This window comes from Schistocerca gregaria, chromosome 11, assembly GCF_023897955.1.
Source record: "Schistocerca gregaria isolate iqSchGreg1 chromosome 11, iqSchGreg1.2, whole genome shotgun sequence".
Taxonomy (NCBI): domain Eukaryota; kingdom Metazoa; phylum Arthropoda; class Insecta; order Orthoptera; family Acrididae; genus Schistocerca; species Schistocerca gregaria.
In genome coordinates this window covers 59,526,347-59,547,265 of record NC_064930.1, presented here as the reverse complement: position 1 = coordinate 59,547,265, position 20,919 = coordinate 59,526,347, and the positions used below count along the sequence as shown (strand labels likewise).

The following is a 20,919-nucleotide window of genomic DNA, read 5'->3' as shown; positions in this document are numbered from 1 at the left end:
TGGTTTAATAATTACAAACACCACTGTTTTGCCGTCTTCACAGAGCGTATTAAAAATTCAGAAGCTATAGTAAAATGCTATGCTTCGAGTACTTATTTATGAGAATATATTATAAGCACTAAGTGCTACACACGTTTAAGTATTGTCAATATTTTTTTCATTGCACAGCACTACGACAGTTATTAAGTAGCACGAGTAGCAGTGAGGATAATGATTTTGTAATTAAAGGGCGAAAATAGCTAAATCATTTGTGGCCACATATTATTCATTGTTCTTCTCGTGATGGCAGCTACTGTCCACCCGAGTATCGAGGAGGATTCTTCTGGAGACAATGGATAAGAAGTACATAAGGCGAAAAGAAATATTATTTTCTGTGGGGGAATTGTGAAACTTCGCTTGTGCAAACGGGTATACGCCTGTTTTCAATATTTTAACTAAGAAGTTTTTTATTTGGGGTTAACATGTATAAATAGAACAATCAGGAACAAGACACAAGTGTCTCCCGTTAAATGATGGCAATTGGACTTACAACATTCTGCTCAAAGAGGAGGGAACTTACATTCGTTTAGCGATGCTAACGCCAATTAAAAGAAAAAAAAGGCCAAATGCGAGAAGGAGAGTTCGGTGCAAACTTAATTACGTGTGTATTTATACATTCGGTGCTCGTCTAATCTGGGTATTGAGAATCTCTATGATTTTTACCTGTTATCATTATCGATACTGGCAACATATTGGTCCTAGGAATTCCAAGACAGTAACAAAATCTCTACATTAGTTCCACATAATAGCCCGGACATAATAAAGCATTTTTATTTACGTAACTTACATTTTATGTTTCCATTCAGTAATGTTCGTCTATCATGCTTTCGACAGATGATGAATGCAGTGTATGATCAAATGGCGAAAGATATTTTTTATATGATATATTTAAAAAGTTTCAGACTTCTTACTTTACTTGTACTATGAAACCCTACTGCTTGCAGGATTTCGTGGTTGTAGGCCAACGGGAAGCACCCTACAGGCTATGATGTTTGAGTTTGCGGGTATCCAAATATGTGTCATAAATGGGCGTATTTTTTTAACTGAGTTGACTTAGAAGCTTACAATTTTTACAGCGCAAAGGGATCATACATCTTAGTATGTGACACAAAATTTGAACTTGATACACGAAACTGCTCCAGAGAAAAAGGATCTTAACTGAAGGACAGACAACAGATAAAAATGACAAAACAATTTTCGTGTTATATAGTTAAAAATCACCCATTTTTCGGATGTTTTCCTTTACTTTTGCCGTGAAACCTTTGTGTCTTACCAGATTTCGTATTCCAGGTCCACGGGAAACACCCTTTACGTTTTGATGAGTGTGTTTTCGAGTGTCAACATATGTGAAGGAAATGGCTGTTTGATTTGCCTGAAGTGACTTAAAACTTTCAATTTTTACAACTCCAAGGGACCATAGACCTTCATATGTGCCACAAATTTGAACTTGATACGTCAGCCCGTTCCCGAGGCAAATTATCTACATCTACGTGATTACTCTGCTATTCGTAGTAAAGTGCCTGGCAGAGGGTTCAATGAACCACCTTCAAGATGTCTTTCTACCGTTCCACTCTCGAACGGCTCACGGGAAAAACACAGCATTTAAATTTTTTGTGCGAGTCCTGATTTCTTTATTTTATCGTGATGTTCATTTCTCCCTATGTAGGTGGGTGCCAACAGATTTTTTTTTTTTTTTTTTGCAATCGGAAGAGAAAACTGGTGACTGAAATTTCGTGAGAAGATCCCGTCGCAACGAAAACTGCCTTTGTTTTAATGATCGCCACTCCAATACACGTAGGAAACGCAATCCGAAAACAAAGGAAGTAGGTTACAGTACGCTTGTTCGCCCACTGCTTGAATGCTGCTCACCAGTGTGGGATCCGTACCAGATGGGGTTAATAGAAGAGATAGAGAAGATCCAACGGAGATGGCTAATGGTTCAAATGGCTCTGAGCACTATGGGACTTAACATCGATGGTCATCAGTCCCATAGAACTTAGAAATACTTAAACCTAACTAACCTAAGTACATCACAACACCCAGCCATCACGAGGCAGAGAAAATCCCTGACCCCGCCGGGAATCGAACCCGGGAACCCTGGCGTGGGAAACGAGAACGCTACCGCACGACCACGAGATGCGGGCTCCAACGGAGAGCAGCGCGCTTCGTTACATGATCATTTTGTAATAGCGAAAGCGTTACGGAGATGATAGATAAACTCCAGTAAAGACTGCAGGAGAGACGCTCAGAGCTCGATACGGGCTTTTGTTGAAGTTTCGAGAACATATCTTCACCGAGGAGTCAAGCAGTATATTGCTCCCTCCTAAGTATATCTCGCGAAGAGACCATGAGGATAAAATCAGAGAGATTAGAGCCCACACAGAGGAATACCGGCAATCTTTCTTTCCACGAACAATACTATACTGGAATAGAAGGGAGAACCGATAGAGGTACTCAAAGTACCCTCCATCACACACCGTCAGGTAGCTTGCGGAGTATGGATGTAGATGTATCATGTCTGCGGCACTATCTCACCTATTTCACGATTATACAAAACGAGCTGCCCTTCTTTGAACATTTTCGATGTCATCCATCGGCCCCACCTGATGCGGAACCCACACCGCACAGCAATACTCCAGAATAGGGCGGATAAGCGTGGTGTAAGCAGTCCCTTTAACAGATCTGTTGCACCTTCTAAGTGTTCTGCCAATGAATCGCGGTCTTTGTCTTGCTCTACCCACATCATTATCTATGTGATCGTTCCAATTTAGGTTATTTGTCATGATAATCCCTAAGTATTTAGCTGAATTTACAGCCTTCAGACTTGTGTGAATTATAGCGTAATCGAAATTTAGCGGATTTCTTTTAGCACTCTTGTGAAGTAATAAGTGCTATCGACAGGGGATGTCAAATTGATTCCATATTTTTAGACTTCCAGAAGGCTTTCGACACCGTTCCTCAAAAGCGTCTTCTAGGGGACCCTTGACCTCAGCTGTTAAGTCCCATAGTGCTCAGAGCCATTTGAACCATTTGAACAAAGCGATGCATAAGGAGTCCGTTTTTTACAAACTGAGGCATGGAACCATAAAAGGAAAGGGAGATACCTGGTTTGAAACGCACTGTGATAGTCAAATTGCCGGCTAGCGTATCGCGATTTGTCATTATAACAGTTTTGTGAAGTAGGACAGGTAAATGGAAACAGTAGACACTCACATTGAACAGTTTATGCGTACAGGGTTTTCCGCAATTTCACTCAATCGCTTATGGCAAATGCTGGGGTGGTTGCTTTGCTAGGTCATATTCTATTTCCTTTCCAACTCGGAGCGTGCGTTCCATCTCTAATAAAATCGTTGTCCGCAGGACTTCAAATCCTGGTATTCCTTCCTTTCTACTATATCCGCCCAAAGGAACCAAGAATCAAAATTAGTACCCAGTCGTCCACTGAATTATTCGCACGAATGAAATAAGCGGTTTTCTGCAGCAAACCAGTGAAAGTGATATGATAGAAAATATCAGTATTCAGTTTTTTCCGGACGAGGCTCAAAAAGAAGAATAATTGATTCGTTTCAGTCTTTCTGATCACATATCATTTCTCAGTAAATGACAATTTGCTGTGATATTGCTACGGGAATTAGATTAAGAAACGAGACCCTTAAAGTAGTAAATGAGTTTTGCTACTTGGGGAGCAAAATAACTGGTGATGGTCGAAGTAGAGAGGATATAAAATGTAGATTGGCAACGGGAAGGAAAGCGTTTCTGAGGAAGAGAAATTTGTTAACATCGAGTATAGACTGAAGTGTCAGGAAGTCGTTTCTGAAAGTATTTGTATGGAGTGTAGCCATTTATTAAAGTGAAACATGGTGGATAAGCATTTTAGACAAGAAGTGAATAGAAAGAAGCTTTCGGAATGTGGTGCTACACAAGAATGCTGAAGATTAGATGGGTAGATCACATAACTAATGAGGAGGTATTGAATAGAATTGGATAGAAGAGAAATTTGTGGCACAACTTGACTAGAAGAAGGGACCGGTTGGTAGGACATATTCTGAGGCATCAAGGGATCACAAATTTAGCATTGGAGGGCAGCGTGGAGGGTAAAAATCGTAGAGAGAGACCAAGAGATGAACACACTAAGCAGATTCAGAAGGACGTAGGTTGCAGTAGGTACTGGGAGATGAAGAAGCTTGCACAGGATAGAGTAGCATGGAGAGCTGCATCAAACCAGTCTCTGGACTGAAGACCACAACAACAACATTGCTAGATTCTCCAACGTACAATTATTTACGAAGATAGTAAACCGTTTACCATCTGCATATTAAGTTTACCGTGCATCTTTTATTATGCGGAACGTGTCATTCACAAAAAAGGTTAAGTGTTATTGACTCAGATATTACAAAGACTGGGCATAAGGAAACGTCTCCTAAAGGACTTTTTTTTTTTTTTACTGTATATTTCTACTGGTACGCAGGATATGTGACGCATGCAAAATACTTCAAGAAGTCAGTAATTCCACTTTTAAAGAAAGCAGTTCCCGAGAAGTGTGAATATTACAGGACCACCAGTTACATATATCATGGTTGCAAAATACTGACGCAAATTAGTTATAGAATAATAGAAAAACAAGTGGAGATCGACATCGGGGAAGACTAGTTTGGATCTTGAAGTGCAGGAAAATGCAACGCCCAACTGACCCTATGACGTATCTTAGAAGATAGATTGAGGAAAGATAAGCTTTATGTTCACAACTTTTGTAGATTAGATATCGTTGACTGTTTACGTTCTTTGCAGTTTTGAAGGTAACGAGGACAAAATACAGAGAGCAAAAAATCATTATTGTAACTTCTGGGTTGCCACAAGTTTTCCCAAGTGATATTCCCTGATATTTCCCCAATTTTCAGACAAATTTTAGCATTTTCCCCTCACAAATTTTGAGATCTCAAGGGTAAGTTAAGACGTAATTGACAATCTGTCTTTGCAGCTACGGTACACGAAACAATAGTACAAACAAGGAAATACCTTAAAAAAAGAAAAAAAGCATTGCAAGCAGATGGTGTTTCCTGATTAACATATTTTGTAATGAACTGTTTTTAGATGGAGAAAGCAAGCCAAATGGTATATGTGTTTCATGAAGACCACTGACGTTATTTTATTCCATTAAAACGAAACATATTCATTACAAAAAAACACATTTGCCTGGAATCGCAAGACAGATTTATTGGTGGTGGTTAGTGTTAACGTCCCGTCGACAACGAGGTCATTAGAGCCGGAGCGCAAGCTCGGGTTAGGGAAGGATTGGGAAGGAAATCGGCCGTGCCCTTTCAAAGGAACCATACCGGCGATTTAGGGAAATCACGGAAAACCTAAATCAGGATGGCCGGAGACGGGATTGAACCGTCGTCCTCCCGAATGCGAGTCCAGTGTGCTAACCACTGCGCCACCTCGCTCGGTAAGCCAGATTTAAAACAACTTCACTGATTTCAGAAATAATCTCAGAAACAAGTAGGCCTCTTGAAAGAAGTGTAAAAGGCGAGGAAGAATTGTGTAAACCAACACTGTAGCGGACCACCAATAGAATGTTGGAATGTTGGCTCTACTATCTTCCTTATTGTCGCTTAACCCACTGTGTTATATCTATTATTTTACAGGTATTGTGTGATTTGTCTTTCGACAAATATATGAGTGTATAATGTACAAACAGCCGGCGACTGATACTATTGTCTTCTTCTTGTTGTCCATACTTTCTAACAGATAAACTACTTTTGAAGTGCCAAAATGTACTAGAACAAATAAAATGTCTATAAAACGCTGCACTGTACGATGTACACTCATGCTCATAAATTAAGAATAATGCTGATACATGGTGAAACAACGCTCTGGTGGGCGGTTAAAGGGTTTAAATCACCTCGGGGTATGAGGATGCGGTGCATTCGTCGCACGGTGGCGCTGGCAGCAGCCCACATACGCTATGTGTGTTGCATGTCAGAGTACGGTGCAGCGAGTAAGTGTCCATACGTTTCCAGACGTGCTAATGCTGGCTGTGTGTTGAAAACGGCTCAATGACGTTAAGAGGGGCAGAATACTAGGGCGACTGGAGGCTGGTGAAACACAGCAGGTCGTAGCACGGGCCCTCCGTGTGCCACAAAGTGTGTTCTCAAGATTGTGGCAACGATTCCAGCAGACAGGAAACGCGTCCAGGCGCCACAGTACGGGACGTCCACAGTGTGCAACATTGCAAGATGACCGATATCTCACAATCAGTGCCCACAGACGGCCACGGAGTACTGCAGGTAGCCTCGCTCGGGACCTTACCGCAGCCACTGGAACAGTTGTCTCCAGACACACAGTCTACACACGACTGAAAAGACACTGTTTATTCACCCGAAGACCTGCAAGGTGCATTCCACTCACCCCTGGTCACAAAAGAGCCCGTAAAGCCTGGTGTCAAGACACATTACACGGTCATTGGAACAGTGGTCCCAGATTATGTTCACGGACGAGTCTAGGTATAGTCTGAACGGAGATTATTGCCGGGTTTTCATCTGGCGTGAACCAGGAACCAGATACCAACCCCTTAATGTCCTTGAAAGGGACATGTATGGAGGTCGTGGTTTGATGGTGTGGGGTGGGATTATGATTGGTGCACGTACACCCCTGCACGTCTCTGACACAGAAACTGTATCAGGACATCATTTTGCACCAGTATGTCCGCCTTTTCAGGGGTAAAGTGGGTCCCATCTTCCTCCTGATGTACGATAACGCACGGCCCCGTCGTGGAAGAGTACCTTGAAACAGAAGATATCAGGCGAATGGAGTGGCCTGCCTGTTCTCCAGACCTAAACCCCATCAAGCTCATCTGGGATGCTCTCGGCCGACGTATCGCTGCACGTCTTCACATATCTAGGACACTTCAGGAGCTCCGACAGGCACTGGTGCAAGAATGGGAAACTATGCCCCAGCAGCTGCTCGACCACCTGATCCAGAGTATGCCAACCCATTGCGCGGCCTGTATACGTGTTCATGGCGATCATATCCCATACTGATGTCGGGGTACATGCACAGGAAACAGTGGCGCTTTGTAGCACATGTTTTTCGGGACGGTTTTCTCAACTTATCACCAAGACCGTGGATTTGCAGATCTGTGTCGTGTGTGTTCCCTATGTACCTATACTATTAGCGCCAGTTTTGTGTAGAGCCACGTTGTGTGACGCAACATTCTGCAATTATGGCTTCAGAAAACATCGCTCTTGTGCAACGCAGCTAGCTCTTTATTCGCACGAATTAACAGCCGCTATCGACAGGGGATCTCAAGTTCATTCCGTATTTCTAGATTTCCGGAAAACTTTTGACACCGTTCCTCACAAGCAACTTCTAATCAAGCTGCGGAGATATGGGGTATCGTCTCAGTTGTGCGACTGGATTCGTGATTTCATGTCAGGAAGGTCGCAGTTCGTAGTAATAGACGGCAAATCATCGAGTAAAACTGAAGTGATATCAGGTGTTCCCCAGGGAAGCGTCCTGGGACCTCTACTGTTCCTGATCTATATAAATGACCTGGGTGACAATCTGAGCAGTTCTCTTAGACTGTTCGCAGATGATGCTGTAATTTACCGTCTAGTAAGGTCATCCGAAGACCAGTATCAGCTGCAAAGCGATTTAGAAAAGATTGCTGTATGGTGTGTCAGGTGGCAGTTGACGCTAAATAACGAAAAGTGTGAGATGATCCACACGAGTTCCAAAAGAAATCCGTTGGAATTCGATTACTCGATAAATAGTACAATTCTCAAGGCTGTCAATTCAACTAAGTACCTGGGTGTTAAAATTACGAACAACTTCAGTTGGAAGGACCACATAGATAATATTGTCGGGAAGGCGAGCCAAAGGTTGCGTTTCATTGGCAGGACACTTAGAAGATGCAACAAGTCCACTAAAGAGACAGCTTACACTACACTCGTTCGTCCTCTGTTAGAATATTGCTGCGCGGTGTGGGATCCTTACCAGGTGGGATTGACGGAGGACATCGAAAGGGTGCAAAAAAGGGCAGCTCGTTTTGTATTATCGCGTTATAGGGGAGAGAGTGTGGCAGATATGATACAGGAGTTGGTATGGAAGTCATTACAGCATAGACGTTTTCCGTCGCGGCGAGACCTTTTTACGAAATTTCAGTCACCAACTTTCTCTTCCGAATGCGAAAATATTTTGTTGAGCCCAACCTACAAAGGTAGGAATGACCATCAAAATAAAATAAGAGAAATCAGAGCTCGAACAGAAAGGTTTAGGTGTTCGTTTTTCCCGCTCGCTGTTCGGGAGTGGAATAGTAGAGAGATAGTATGATTGTGGTTCGATGAACTCTCTGCCAAGCACTTAAATGTGAATTGCAGAGTAGTCACGTAGATGTAGATCCTTAATTTATGATCATGAGTGTATTTTCGATGAGACAGTCGCAATTCTCGAAATCCCTCACCCATGGTGTCTGGCCAGCTGAGGATCAAAACAGTCCTGTGTCCACAGATAAACCATCAAAATCCGCCGCATTACACCACACACAAACGGACCCGGCCTGCGGGAAGATCACTGAGACTAGATGGTTCAAATGGCTCTGAGCACTATGGGACTTAACATCTGTGGTCATCAGTCCCCTAGAACGTAGAACTACTTAAACCTAACTAACCTACGGACATCACACACATCCATGCCCGAGGCAGGATTCGAACATGCGACTGCAGCGCCTAGAACCGCTAGACCACCGCGGCCGGCGGAGACTAGATTCGACGGGCATTAGGAACTGAATGGTTTCAGATCGGCAGGCCCCATCTGTTACAGATACCCGCAAAAACGGCCTGAGGTGTTGACCCGTCACGGAAATCTAATCGTGTGGCCAGCTATTCCCGAATCACAGACAGTATGTTGATGAAATGAGACCACAGTGATCAATCTGTGCAACAGATAACTTGTTCAAATACAGAGTCCGCCAGAAAAATGAATATACTCTTTGACACGCTCTATTGAGATGTCGATATTGTCGTTCAATTTGAGATACAAGTGTGTTGTAGTAAGGTCTTTGGCTGAACAGGTTGTGAGGTAACGGGCGAGTCGTCGCGCCCTGCAAAATACGAGGGTCACTCTAAAAGAAATGCACACTATTTCTGTAAAAATACAGTTTTTTCTGCATGTTTGAAAGTTTTACAGTGTGTAGATACATTCTTCCCGCTTGCTTTCAAACTTAGTTCAAACTGTTCCCGTAAGTGGCGCTGTCACATCATGTCTTCAAGATGGCTGCTACACCTGACGTTCGTCAGAACCAACGTGCGCTCCTACAATTCCTGTACTGTGAAAACGAGACAGTGGGAAACATCCACAAGGGATTGAAAAAGGTGTACGGAGACGCTGTTGTCGATCACAGCGCAAGCAGGTTACGTGACGAAAGCGGGCACGGCAATATTGAGGACTGTCCTCGCAGCGGCAGGCCTCGTACTGCACACACTCCAGACAATGTGCAGGGAGTTAACGAATTGGTGACTGCTGACAGACGCATCACAGTGAACGAATTGTCTCGCTACGTTGGGATAGGGGAAGGAAGTGTTTGCAGAATACTGAAAGTGTTGGCGTTCAAAAAGGTTTGTGTCAGGTGGGTTCCCAGGATGTTGACAGTGGCTCACAAAGAAACAAGAAACCCGGTATGCGGCGAACTTTTGGAACAGTACGAGAATGGTGGAGATGAATTTCTTGGAAGAATTGTGACAGGTGTTGAAACATGGCTCCATCATTTTTCACCAGAGACGAGGAGGCACTCAATGGAGTGGCATCATGCAAATTCACCAAAAAAAAAAAAAAAAAAAAAATAAATCAAAACCACACCCTCTGCTGGAAAAGTTATGGCTATGGTATGTTTCGACTCGTGCTTGTGGACATCTTGCCAAGTGCAACCACCATAAATTCTGATGCATATGTGACGACACTGAAGAAACTTCCAGCTCGACTGAGTCGCGTTCGACCACATCGGCAAAAGCAGGAATTTTTGCTGTTGCACGACAATGCACGGCCACGTGTCAGTCAGCAAACCGTGGAAGCGATCACAAAACTCGGATGGACAACACTGAAACACCCGCCTTACAGTCCTGACATCGCTCCATGTGACTATAACCTCTTTGGGAAACTGAGGGACTCTCTTCGTGGAACAAGGTTTGAAGATGATGTGCACGCTGTCAAACAGCGGTTCCAACAGGTCGGTCCAGAATTTTACCGTGCGGGTATACAGGCGCTGGTTCCAAGATGGCGTAAGGCAGCTGTGAGGGATGGAAATTATGTGGAGAAATGAAAATATTGTTCCTAAAGGATGTATCTACACACCGTAAAACTTTCAAACATGTAGAATGAAAGATGGATTTAAAAAAAAAAAATAGTGTGCTTTTCTTTTGGAGTGACACTCGTATTCAAGTTCGGAGGAAGCTGTGGCCGCTCGGTAAGCCGACCACGTGGTAACAGACGCTGGCCGAAGCAAGATGGGTCCAGCCGCGTGACTGGGAATTCCGTTGTGACGCTATGTCGGGAGTGCGAAAGATGGCGGACTTTGTGAAACCTTAATAGCACACATTTCACAGTTCGTATAGAAATTAATAGTAGCCAAACGAATCGTGATACCTGGAAAAGAAACATGTATAGTATGTAAACTTAAGAGCGAGCAGCGCTTTTGGCGGGGGAAGTGGCCTATCCCGGAAGAACGCTGCCACCCGCCTACAGGGGCACCCAAAATCTGTTGCCCGTTACCTGTCTAGCGGTGTAGATCGGCGTGCAGTGATATACATCGTTTCTGTTCGTTGCCAGTGTCAGTGAGTTAAATTAGTATACTTACTGATATACTTCAATATCCGGAAGTAATGGATAATCGTCTTGAATTGCAAGAAAATGTGCAGAATACGAAGAAGAGGAGGTATCTGCAGAATGACGAGCGTTCGATCGTCTCTAACGTTATTACGGCGTGTAATAAAGATGCGACCCACAAAGAACTGTTGGCTAATATTACTAGTCCCAATAAAGGGCTGCAATTTATACAAACGTAAGCCTTGTCCATTAGGACGCATAAGGAAGGAACGCGAAAATAATGGTTTAGTGAAATCGCTACGAAGGAAAACTAATAATCCTGGGAGGAAACTGATCGTTATAGACAGTTTCAAAATCACTTAAAACCTTTGACGGTTATGGAACACTAAATCTCTATTTCGGTCACTATTCAACTGATTTTGAGACATATTGCTTTAAATATGTGCGCAATATCTATTCTAAACACTGCTGAAATTTTCTTCGAAACATGTACATCGATTCTGGACTTCTAAGCAAAAAGCTTGACATACGCGGTGCGTTCACATATTAATTTTTGGTAACAACTTTATTTGTTAATCTACAGCAAATCTCTTCAAAATATTCCCCATTACGTACTATACATTTGTGCCAGTGCTTTTTTCCAACTCCCGAAACACTTTAGGAACTGTTTCTTCGGGAAAATTACAGGTCTGTTAACTGTGCAGTTTCAATCTCATCCGTGTTTGTAAAACTGCTGCCCTTTAAGGCCTGGTTTGAAATGTTTATACCACATGTATGCCCTTGGTTCACTCATAATAGCCTCACCAAAAACAATATTTACCATTTGTAAAAATTTCACACACTTTATTCCATTCCTATAAAAAAATTTAATACAGATTCTCTAATCTGTTTTGCCGGTGGGAGTGGCCGTGCGGTTCTAGGCGCTACAGTCTGGAGCCGAGCGACCGCTACGGTCGCAGGTTCGATTCCTGCATCGGGCATGGATGTGTGTGATGTCCTTAGGTTAGTTAGGTTTAATTAGTTCTACGTTCTAGGGGACTGATGACCACAGATGTTAAGTTTCATAGTGCTCAGAGCCATTTGAACCATCTAGTCTCAGTGATCTGCCCGCAGGCCGGGTCCGTTTGTGTGTGGTGTAATGCGGCGGATTTTGATGGTTTATCTGTGGGGGATCCGTACCAGATAGGGTTCATAGAAGAGATAGAGAAGATCCAACGGAGTGCAGCGCGCTTCGTTACAGGATCATTTAGTAATCGCGAAAGCGTTACGGAGGTGATAGATAAAACTCCAGTGGAAGACTCTGCAGGAGAGACGCTCAGTAGCTCGGTACGGGATTTTGTTGTTTCAAGAACATACCTTCACCGAGGAGTCAAGCAGTATATTGCTCCCTCCTACGAATATCTCGCGAAAAGACCATGAGGATAAAATCAGAGAGATTAGAGCCCACACAGAGACATACCGACAATCTTTCTTTCCACAAACAATACGAAACTGGAATAGAAGGGAGAACCGATAGAGGTACTCAAGGTACCCTCCGCCACACACAGTCAGGTGCCTTGCGGAGTATGGATGCAGATGTAGATCTTCTTTATTTTCTATATCAATCCTCTCTGGCACAGATCCAGGGCTGACGAGCAATATTCGAGTATTTGTCGAAAGAATGTTTTGTAAAACGAACGGCTATCCGGGAAGAAGGGACGAATTTTAACTTTCTGCCATTTTGTCATATGATGGTTGGCAGCCGTGGTTTTTTCATGTTTGTTATCTGCGGTCCTTACGATTAGTAGCGTGATAGCTTTTGTGTTGTTTGATGTTTGTTTTCACTAAGCATAGGCGTGTGCAGGGATGCTAACCGCATTTCTACACACCATTGGCGCAAAATAATGAATGTTCCAGAATTTTTTGAAAAGGCTTCGTACATGTTTACTTCGTTTCTGTCTAGTTGTTTTCAAATTTCCAGATTGGTTCTACAAGTAGTTTTTATTCGAAAATGTTGTCTTCTAATGGCTAAATGCAATGCTCAAAATTTATACAATTAGCTCCAACACATGCTTCTATACACCACATTATAAAGTTATGAATTTCCAGATTGGTTCTACAAGTAGTTTTTATTCGAAAATGTTGCCTTCTAATGGCTAAATGCAATGCTCAAAATGTCTACCATTAACTCCAACACCTGCTTCTAAACACCGCATTATAGATTGTCATACTCGCTCCCATATTCCAGGAGTCTGCTGTATCTGCTGAGCCGGCCGCGGTGGCCAAGCGGTTCTAGGCGCTACATCTGGAACGGCGCGACCGCTGCGGTTGCAGGTTCGAATCCTGCCGCGGGCATGTATGTGTGTGATGTCCTTAGGTTAGTTAGGTTTAAGTAGTTCTAAGTTGTAGGTGACGGATGACCTCAGAAGTTAAGTCGCACAGTGCTCAGAGCCATTTTTTTTTTCTAATCTGTTTTCATACAAAAGAAATAATCATTGATGCTACCAAAACACATGTAACCTTTTTGACAGCTAACAACAGAGTACATACCCAATATGCATACATTGTACAAATACTTTTGAGACATGTTTACGACGACAGAGAAGTGGTGCAAATCGGACTAATACAAAACACGAAATCATAAATTTCTGATTACTTTTTAAACACTCTTCGTGTTGAAAGTCGTTCAAAGAAAACTTCTACCTTTTAGTAGAAACACAAAGCAAGAAGAAGCCCTAAATTCTACAGATTGATTCCGTTATATGGGGTTCGTTTTACGAATAGCAATAGCGGACCATCAATACATTCACACGACAAGGCACTCGGTTCTGTATTTGTAGTATAATCCTTACTTCCATTCTTGTCTTAATATTATTTACTCTATAGTGTTGTGTTTCGGAAGAATCTATCGCTTTTTGTATCCGTTATGGTTTTAATGCATTTGTCTAAAAATGAACGCAGCTGTGACGTATCTATCTGTACAGGGCGTCGCCACAGATTTAAAGCGGGCGCCGCGGCAGGGCCACTACATTGTGAAACAGCCTGCAGAAGCGCCCTGTGACGTAGCTGGGTTGGGAGACTGGGGACTCGCTCGCTCGCTCTTCAGTTTACCGACAGACTACACATTACTATTATCTGCGCGGCGATTCTGCTGGTGTAATAAGATTTTCAATATCTTTATTAGTTTAAAGTTTAGCATCTGACGGTAAACTATACAAGTAACACCCAGCAACGAACTTTCAAAATATGAACGCTTCACCCGATTTTGTCGATCGCCGTGTCTTTAGAAAGCTATAAGTTTAAACCTAAATTAGCATGAATTACAGGCATGCAACTTGAATAGTACATGAGTAATTGGAGGTCAAAGTGGCCGATTACTATCGATGGCGCCAGGCCTTAAGTACTCCAGTTAGACGATAAAACGGTAGCAGCATGCTTATAAATATATTTATTCATCTATGTATTTGTTTATATCCGATGTATACACTACTGGCCATTAAATTTGCTACACCATGAAGATGACGTGGTACAGACGCGAAATTTATCTGACAGAAAGAAGATGCTGTGGTATGCAAATCATTAGCTTCTCAGAGCATTCAAACAAGGCTGGCGGCGGTGGCGACACCTACAACGTGCTGACGTGAGGGAAGTTTTCAACCGATTTCTCATACACAAAAAGCAGTTGACCGGCGTTGCCTGGTGAAACGTTGTTGTGATGCCTCGTGTAAGGAGGAGACATGCGTACCATCACGTTTCCGACTTTGATAAAGGTCGGATTGTGGCCTATCGCGATTGCAGTTTATCGTATCGTGACATTGCTGCTCGCGTTGGTCGAGATCCAATGACTGTTATCAGAATATGGAGCCGGTGGGTTCAGGAGGGTAATACGGAACGCCGTGCTGGATCCCAACGGCCTCGTATCACTAGCAGTCGAGATGACAGGCATCTTATCCACACGGCTGTAACGGATCATGCACCCACGTGTCTATCCCTGAGTCAACAGATGGGGACGTTTGCAAGACAACAACCATCTGCACGAACAGTTCGAAGACGTTTGCAGCAGCACGGACTATCAGCTCGGAGACCACGGCTGCGGTTACCATTGACGCTGCAACACAGACAGAAGCGCCTGCGATGATGTACTCGACGAGGAACCTGGGTGCACGAATGGCAATACGTCATTTTCTCGGATGAATCCATTTACAGCATCACGATGGTCGCATCCGTGTTTGGCGACATCGCGGTTTACGCACATTGGAAACGTGTATTCGTCATCGCCATACTGGCGTATCACCCGGCGTGATGGCATGGGGTGGCATTGGCTAAACGTCTCGGTCACCTCTTGTTCGAATTGACGGCACTTTGAACATTCAATTAGTAACACATCTACGAAGAGATTACGGGCGGGAAATGCGTGCTACTTCTCACTGAATAGATTACTTTCATCACGGATATTGTCTAGGAAAGTAAAGATTAGAATATACAAAACTATTATTCTACCAGCTTTGCTGTATGGTTGTGAGACTTGGTCTCTCACTGTGCAAAATGAAAAGCCGTTTCGAGTATTTGAAAACAAAATTTTGAGGAAACTTTTCGGAGAAAAAAGGGATGAAATTAGCGGAGAGTGGCGAAAACTGCATAACGAAGAGGTTCACGAACTCTATTCAAGCCCTGACATAATCAGTATTATTAAACCACGTAGGCTGCGGTGGGCGGGGCACGTAGCTCGTATGGATGCGGGCAGGGCAGCGCGCAGAGTACTGGTAGGGCACCTAGAGGGAAAACGTCCTGTGGACAGACCGAGGCGTAGATGGGAGGACAATGTGAAGGCTGATTTGAGAAGCCAGGGTATTGAAGGGGAATGGAAGGAGATAGCCCAAGACAGGGACAGATGGCAAAAATACGTTGCTGTGGTAACGAACTCTCGAGTCCGGTATGACCAGTAAGATCTCTTAATGCTATATAAACACGAACATACGTAAACATTGGCCTGAAGCTGACTATGTAGGCAAATTTGGTCAGCAGTTTTGAACTAAATATTTTGTTTCAAATATATTGACATCTGAAGCAGAGTTTTACAAATCTGCCTTCTGTGTTAGCGCTGCAGTCATGGACTGTGCGGCTGGTCCCGGCGGAGGTTCGAGTCCTCCCTCGGGCATGGGTGTGTGTGTTTGTCCTTAGGATAATTTAGGTTAAGTTGTGTGTAAGCTTACGAGCTGATGACCTTAGCAGTTAAGTCCCATAAGATTTCACACACATTTTGCCTTCTGTGAAACAGTGTTATTCGACCACAAGGCATTGTCTAGTACTTCCTCTAGGCCTGAAGGTATTTCTTAATCTGTGTTTACGTCTTAAATTTATAGAATGCCATTCTAAGCTAAATTGTACACTGGCAGCATACTGTGTTTTTTCGTTCTAACTCCCCACATGGCTTCCTAGAGTAGACTATAAACTGTTAGTTGTACAGTTTCTTTGCCTCAAAGACAACCTTGTTAATTCTTTACACATTTTGAAATAGCCATGAAATTGAAATTTATTGTCCTTTATTCTGGTGTAAGCCACACAAGAAGCTGCTTCCTTCCTTCCTTCTCTCTCACTCTCTCTCTTTTTTTTCCCCAAGAAAATTGTATTCTATTCTACTAGCTTTGTGCAGCGCTGTGTAGACATAAAACTAATTAGAAATGCTACATAACAATATTGCAGAGTACGAATTATAAAAAAAAAAACTGTCAAAAGTCACCCCTTAGCAAAATGTTATGGTACTTTGAGCTGTGAGGTCTAAATTTGAAATGATATTATGCCAAGAACTGCTTCCTTATTTGCATCCTTTATCTGGGTGGGATATGATAAAACGATTTCTCTAAGTACAACTCTCTATGTCCCCTTAACAACATGCCGCAGGGCTGCACATGGTCACGTGGTACCACACCACGCACTAAATTCCACACAGAAATGCGACGAAAATCGTATGGATATTTTTATTTTTTTCGCTTTCGTTCGTTGCATCTGCTCGGGGTGGACGTCGTAAGACACCCGTTTCAGTTCGTCGTTGATCGGTTAACTCAGTTCTTTTTTATTATTATTACAGAGGGCAGCTAACCCTCTGACCGAACACGCTGAGCTACCGTGCCGGCAAAATGGTTTTGGGGAATCGTTGCGGACTTCACATGACATCCGTTGAAGTTTGCTTGTTGATCCTTCCACTCAGCTTTTTATTACAGAGGCCAACCAGCTCTCTGACCGAGCTGAACTACCGTGCCGGCCGTTGTATTTGTTCGGGGCGGACGTCCCATGATGCTTGTTTAAGTTCGTTGTTGATCCATTAACTCAGTTTTTTTTATTACAGAGGGAAGCTAACCCTCCAACCGAACACGCTGAGTTACCGTGCCGGCATCATCTGAGCTACTCAAGCACGACTCACGACCCGTCCTCACAGCTTCAATTCTGCCAGTACCTCGTCTCCTACCTTCCGAACTTCACAGAAGCTCTTCTGCAAACGTTTTGTTCTCTTACTATAACAGCGAATTCTTTTGTCAGAGAGAGTGAAGAAGGAAAATCTCAGAGCCAGTTAGTGAGTGAGTTTAACTGTGGAAAAAATCAAATACAGAATACTATTGCAAATCGCGGCAGAAAAATAGGATGAAGTCGAAACCAAAAGTATAAAGAAAAGACAGTGGCAGCTATCTGAAGACGTTACTACGCAATGATATTTTATAGTGGTTTACTAGTGCATGTGTCAAAGGATTGCCTATTAATAGATCAGTGCTATAAGAAAGAGCTCGTAAATTTGCTTCTGATCTTGGAATTCCTAATTTCAATATAAGTGACGGCTGGTTCGACAAATTTCGTGCCGGCCGCGGTGGTCTCGCGGTTCTAGGCGCGCAGTCCGGAACCGTGCGACTGCTACGATCGCAGGTTCGAATCCTGCCTCGGGCATGGATGTGTGTGATGTCCTTAGGTTAGTTAGGTTTAAGTAGTTCTAAGTTCTAGGGGCTGATAACCACAGCAGTTGAGTCCCATACTGCTCAGAGCCATTTGAACCAGTTTGAACAAATTTCGTGTTCGACACCGTATTATTTTCCGAGCATGCTGTAAAGCGAGCAGAAATTAATCAAGATTTTGTATCCGACTGGAAGTCGAGACTTAGTGTAGTTACAAGAGGCTACTGTCATAGTGATATTTACAACATGGATGAAACTGGCCTATTTTTTAAAGCTATTCCAGGCAAAACAGTAATTGTGATGTGTGATCAGTGCAAAGGCGGCAAAATATCGAAACGAAGATTAACGATCGGGCTTTGTGCTAACCTCTGCGGTGAAAAAGAACCACTAGTGATACATATAACGAATCGTCCACTGTGCTGCAAAAACAATGCTTGGTATGCTCTTAGCATGCAAATAAAAATGCACAGATGGCGTGTGACATTTTTCGTTCTTGGCTGAATTACTTAAAATCAAAAATGAGCATTCAGCAACGTAAAAGCCTACCTTTCGCGGATAATGCACCGTCTCATTGCAGCGAAAAAGTTATCTAATGTGGAAGTAAATTTTTTTCCTGGCAACAACAACATCGTGGATTCAGTCTCTTGATCAATGAGTGATCTAGATCTTTCAGATTAAGAGGATTGCCCACAAAGTAATAAACCGCATTTATTTCTTAGTCAAAAACAATGCTACGAATGCAAAACGTTTCATACGCTATGTGATCAAAAGTATCGGGACGCCCCAAAAACACAAGTTTTTCATTTTAGGTGCAATGTGCTGCCACCTACTACCAGGTACTCCGTATCAGCGATTTCAGTAGTCATTAGGCATCGTGAGAGACAGAATCGGGCGCTCCGCGGAACTTACGGACTTTGAATGTTGTAAGGCGATTTGGTGCCACTTGTATCATACATAGCCTGTACGCGAGATTTCCTCACTCATAAAAATCCCTAGGTCCGCTGTTTCCGATGTGACAGTGAAGTGGAAACGTGAAGGGACACGTACAGCACAAAAGCGTAGAGGCCGAGCTCGTCTGTTGACTGACAGAGACCGCCGACAGTTGAAAAGGCTCGTATTGTGTAACAGGCAAACATCTATCTAGACCATTACACAGGAGTTCCAAACTGCATCAGGATCAAATGACTCAAATGGCTCTTAGCACTATGGAACTGAACTTCTGAGGTCATCAGTCCCGTACAACTTAGAACTACTTAAACCTAACTAACCTAAGGACATCACACACATCCATGCTCGAGGCAGGATTCGAACCTGCGACCGTAGCGCACGCGCGGTTCCAGACTGTAGCGCCTAGAACCGCTCGGTCACCCAGGCCGGCAGCATCAGGATCCACTGCAAGTACTATGACAGTTAGGCGGAGGTGAGGAAACTTGGATTTCATGGTCGAGCGGCTGCTCATAAGCCACACATCACGCCGGTAAATGCCAAACGACGCCCTCGCTTGGTGCAAAGAGAGTAAACATTGGACGATTGAACAGTGGAAAAACATTGTATGGAGTGACGAATCACGGTACACAATGTGGCGATCCGATGGGAAGGTGTGGGTATGGCGAATGCCCGGTGAACGTCACCTGCCAGCGTGTGTAGTGCCAACAGTAAAATTCGGTGGCGGTGGTGTTTTGGTGAGGTCGCGTTCCCTATGGAGGGGGCTTGCACCCATTGTTGTTTTGCGTGGCACTATCACAGCACAGGCCTACACTGATGTTTTAAGCAACTTCTTGCTACCCACAGTTGAAAAGCAATTAGGGGATGGCGACTGCATCTTTCAATACGATCTAGCATCTGTTCATAATGCACGGCCTGTGGCGGAGTGGTTACAAGACAACAACATCCCTGTAATGGTCTATCCTGCACAGAGTCCTGACCTGAATCCTACAGAACACCTTTGGGATGTTTTGCGACTTCGTGCCAGGCCTCACCGACCAACATCGATACCTCTCCTCAGTGCAGCACTCCGTGAAGAATGGGCTGCCATTCCTCAAGAAGCCTTCCAGCTTCTGATTGAACGTATGCCTGCGAGAGTGGAAGCTGCCATCAAGGCTATGGATGGACCAACACCATATTGAATTCCAGCATTACCGATAGAGGGCGTGACGAACTTGTTAAGACATTTTCAGCTAGGAGTCCAGATACTTTTGATCACATAATTTATGTATTCGAAGTAGAGAGGATATAAAATGTAGACTGGCAATGGCATGGAAAGCGTTTCTGAAGAAGAGAAATTTGTTAACATCGAGTACTGATTTAAATGTCAGGAAGTCGTTTCTGAAAGTATTTGTATGGAGTGTAGCCATGTATGGAAGTGAAGCATGGACGATAAATAGTTTAGACAAGAAGATAATAGAAGCTTTCGAAATGTGGTGCTACAGAAGAATGCTGAAGATTAGATGGGTCGATCACATAACTAATGAGGAGGTATTGAATAGAATTGGGGAGAAGAGGAGTTTGTGGCACAACTTGACTAGAAGAAGGGATCAGTTGGTAGAACATGTTCTGAGGCATCAAGGGATCACCAATTTAGTATTGGAGGGCAGCGTGGAGGGTAAAAATCGTAGAGGGAGAGCAAGAGATGAATACACTAAGCAGATTCAGAAGGATGTAGGCTGCAGTAGGTACTGAGAGATGAAGAAACTTACACAGGATAGAGTAGCATGGAGAGCTGCATCAAACCAGTCTCAGGACTGAAGACCACAACAACAACAATAATTTATGTATTATTTGAAGTCTCCTGAGTGAGCGCGCAAAGTTTCCATCATTTCCGACATCTAGCAGGACAGTTTCAAAATGGCGTCTGTAGGTGACGTACGTTACAAGCAACGTGCCGCCATTGAATTTCTCACTGCAGAGAAACAAACTGTGAGGAACAGTTACAAACGCTTGTGCAAAGTCTACGGAGCATCTGCTGTCGACAGAAGCACAGTTGGTCGCTGGGCGAAGCTCCACGATTTGCAGTGTCGGGGAGGCCATTAACGGCATTCGGGAGGACGACGGGTCAATCCCGCGTCCGGCCATCCTGATTTAGGTTTTCCGTGATTTCCCTAAATCACTCCAGGCAAATGCCGGGATGGTTCCTTTGAAAGGG

The 20,919-nt window shown here is 43.6% G+C and overlaps 1 protein-coding gene across 1 annotated transcript in view; it reads right to left on the bottom strand.

Moving 5' to 3' along the window:
• The window catches only part of LOC126295410 (brain acid soluble protein 1-like), a 146,715-nt gene that overhangs the window by 38,213 nt on the left and 87,583 nt on the right, over positions 1-20,919 (bottom strand). The window lies entirely within an intron of this gene.